Source organism: Cetorhinus maximus, chromosome 21 (assembly GCF_964194155.1).
Source record: "Cetorhinus maximus chromosome 21, sCetMax3.hap1.1, whole genome shotgun sequence".
NCBI classification, from domain to species: Eukaryota; Metazoa; Chordata; class Chondrichthyes; order Lamniformes; family Cetorhinidae; genus Cetorhinus; species Cetorhinus maximus.
Genome location: NC_135899.1, coordinates 29679393 through 29683124, shown reverse-complemented (window position 1 = coordinate 29683124; position 3732 = coordinate 29679393). Strand labels below are relative to the sequence as shown.

At 40.2% G+C, this 3732-nt stretch overlaps 1 non-coding gene across 1 annotated transcript; it reads right to left on the bottom strand.

Moving 5' to 3' along the window:
* Positions 1–2220: 2220 nt before the first annotated feature.
* On the bottom strand, positions 2221–2292 carry trnah-gug (transfer RNA histidin (anticodon GUG)). Its single transcript has one exon. It is a non-coding gene; the product is annotated as a tRNA-His (tRNA).
* Between the last annotated feature and the right edge of the window lie 1440 nt (positions 2293–3732).

Here is a 3732-nt window from a genome sequence, read left to right as displayed (position 1 = left end):
ATTAGCTAGCTGCCGCTCCAAGGAGAGCCGGCAAACCCTTGTTTTAAAGTTGGGATAAAACTCAACTTCTCCCAACACAAAGAGAAACGTTTAGTTCATTGCTAAATTAAAGATAAGACTAGCCATTAGGTAGATACTCACCTTTAAATTAAACTTACTCCTAAATTCAAGCGTTATAAGTCGCTCATTCACCAGCTCCAGCTTTGGGACTCTGAAGCACCCAAAACACAGCACCAAATTGCACTTGTTCAGAGTCCTGGTGAAGATTGAAGGGTGAACTGAGCGACGAGTTTAAAATGCTAAAGGGGTTCAATAGGGTCAATACAAACAATTTCTCCGTGTCGGTGAATCTATAAGGGGCAACTGACCTGCTCAGTGCCTTCTGTTTTTGATGTTCTGTTTTCACTATCGGAGCTTTTCTGACAGCTCACGACTTACCTCAAGGCCATGTGTAATTTTGTGATCTCTTCTCACACACAAGGCTTCTCTAAGCAGTTGTACACACACACTTTCATATCTGCAGCTTCCCAAAGCAGGGTCATGCGCCTTTTTCATCGAAAATTCATTTTATTTCGCACTAATCTGTTCTTAATCGCTAGTTTTTCATCAATTGTAGACTTTTTCATTTATCTTACGTGCATTTCAATTACATAGTCCAACAAATAAAATGAGTTTGGAACACTGTGTACCTTGCCGACCTTCCCACCATCCACATACATAAACTGCTAATTGCTTTGAGCAAGACAACAACTATTATGCAAACTTACTCCAGTTCCACAGTGTTGTGACACGGAACATGACGGCTAGGCGGATCAAGTTCACGAGCGAAACTTGAACACGTTATCACAACGGATGTGCAATTTGTTATTATTTCGAGATGCGTGCTTTGAATTCAGAAGTAATAAATCTGCCAAGACTTTAGAGATTTTTGAAAAACTAAAATTAAAATATACATTAATAAGTAGAAGATTTCAAAGACATGCAATTGCCACTATAATTACTTCTAAAACCCTGAATTAATCTGGCCCTCAGTTACTTTAAAGCAACGGTCCAAAAATTGATATTAAGATTTTGAACAGGTGCAGCAAATTAACACAATACCCTTGACAGTTCAAAGTGGCTTTCTCTAGCTTTGGTTTCTGTAGACAACAGGTTTGCGTGTAAATGCTGGAGGCTTCTTGGAGGCGACGTCACACACTTCTGTTAGGTACTACAAAACCTAACATTTAGCCTCATTCTCTTTCATACATGATTTTCCATTTTAAAAATGTAAATTCCATTGTTTCCATAGGTCTTTGAAACTGTACCTTTTTTTTACAATGTAAAGCGTTTCATGTTGCTCCTATTCTCATTAAACGCTTTGAAATTCAAATCCCCTCATCTATATAAAAATGCAAATTCCATTTACACCTTACATGCAAAGACGCTAACCATATATGCTCATTTGCATATAAAAGACACTTCTGCACGTGACCTATTTTGATAACTTCCACTCGCAGTCTGCTTGGCTACAAAATGTAATTCAAATACACACACAACAACACAAACCCCCATATACCAACTTGACAATAAACCAGCTAAATATTATGAAAATGATTATACTCTCGTCAAACTCATTTAGCATTTTAAAGAAGGAAATTACTCCGGATTCTGGGAATCCCAAAAAAAACCAGAACGTGCTTGGAAGACTTCGACTGTGAACGTTAACTCTGGTTCTGACTTCAGATCTGCTGCCAGAAGTGTTCCTTTTTTTTTTTCCAATGCTGCCTTCGTTTACTTCAATCATTGACAGTATGAAGAGATTTGCAAGAACATTTTGCGAACATTCGTCCGCGTATTTTCCAGTTACCATCCTGCTTACTGAGAGCTTGGCTTTCAAAGCAACGCTGCACCATTGGTGCGAATGGGCAATGTGACGGCAGGAACAACGATGGTAGGAAACAAAATCAACGCTTTAAGTGTAAAAGGAAGTGTTAGATGACACAATGCCGCATTACAATGACAATGAAATGGCAGGAGGGATTTCAAGGAGATCACTGTTTGCGGGAGGGAGAAAATCTGGGAAGTGTGGGGTTTTGAATTCTGGCGCAATAACCATAGGCATGTGGTGGTGTTAGATTTGAAAGGCTGAAATGTGTTTTGGCATCAAAAATGCTTCTTTACACAAACGGATCTTCAGCTGTGTTCTTTCTGCTGAAATAGGAAAATGAAAGCCACCACTGCCGTGACTCGGATTCGAACCGAGGTTGCTGCGGCCACAACGCAGAGTACTAACCACTATACGATCACGGCATCACCCGCTGGCGGTTTCATTACTGTCTTGCTGCAAATAAGTAGCACACCCTCACCGCCGAGCAGCTTGAAAGCAGCACTCTCGGTCGCTCAGCCAGGCTATCACTGAAGGGCAATTTGAAATTCCAAGCTTCCGATCTTTCCTGTTCATTGCCCGCCAAATTCCAGTCATTGCATTGAATGGAGTGAATGAAAACCTTTCTCCAGACACTTGCTTTCGTGGCGCTTGGCAACTTGCATTTGATATACCGTTAACTTATTAATACAGCTGCTCAAAGTCTTTGGGTCCGAATCAGACAGCATTTTCCTAAAGAAAATGGTCAGATATTCTCCAGCTTCATACACACAAAAACAAAATACTGTACAGGCTGGAAATCAGAAATTAAAGCAGAACATTTTTCAGGTGCACAGGAGGCCCAGCAGCAGTTTTCGAAAGTGAAACGGAATTAATGCTTCAGGTTTGTGACAGTCCCTGAGAACCGAGTTTGCTGCAGCCACAGCACAAAACATTAATTTGCTAGGAATCAGCGTACGACTTGTCCCTGATCTGAACCAAAAGAAAAACACCCTTCATACCAGCGAGCTCTCAGATTGAAGACTGCTGGTGTTGACAAAAAAGCTAACAGATTTGAACAGATTTACCAATCCAGAGCTCTCCCCTCGTTCTGCCTTAACTTCATTTTGGTAAATGGATATCAGAATCCTTGAATTTTCTGGTGTTTGTGTAAGTCTGCTTCCCATTGGTGTTTTGTGCTTACTGATTTTCGGAATTAACTTTGCAAAGCAGGTTATTTTATTAATCACGGAATAATATTTAAATTAAATTAAAGTTTTTTGCAACCGCCATTAATACCCCGGTAACCCTTTCGTTCCAGCCTTACTGTAATGCTAACATGGTAAGCAATTAATTAAATAGAAACACTTTTATTTTGGAAGGTGATTTCTTTTCATTCGTTCCTATGTTGCAGCCAGTATTTTTGAAAAGTGCACAGCATTGAAAATATATGCTTTTTTCGCAACGTTTGGACATCCAGTTTAACATCGGTTGCTTCGCCAACCCATTCACAGATCAAAGTAAGGATTGTTGTGCACTGCATCTTATTACAGTTCTTCCGCACTGAATGAATGCCCCTGTCGCCATGATTACAACCTGAAATTTGTACAGAAATGAGCACAGTGGCCAATTCTAGTGGCGCAATCGGTTGACGGCTGCTACATAAATGGCAAGACTAAATGTTTAAGTTCAAGCCTCACCGTGAGGGGCTCTCTTAACAGGGATAAACATGTTTATTGTATCACCAGGTTTAGCAGTGGCTGTGGAAAAGTGCGAAGAGCAATTTGGAGCATAAATACAAAGTAAATGAATATAAACATTTTCTGTGGATTGGGACGGAACTGCCCAGAGTCAACGTCTCCAATACCAAAATAAGTACTGAGCAG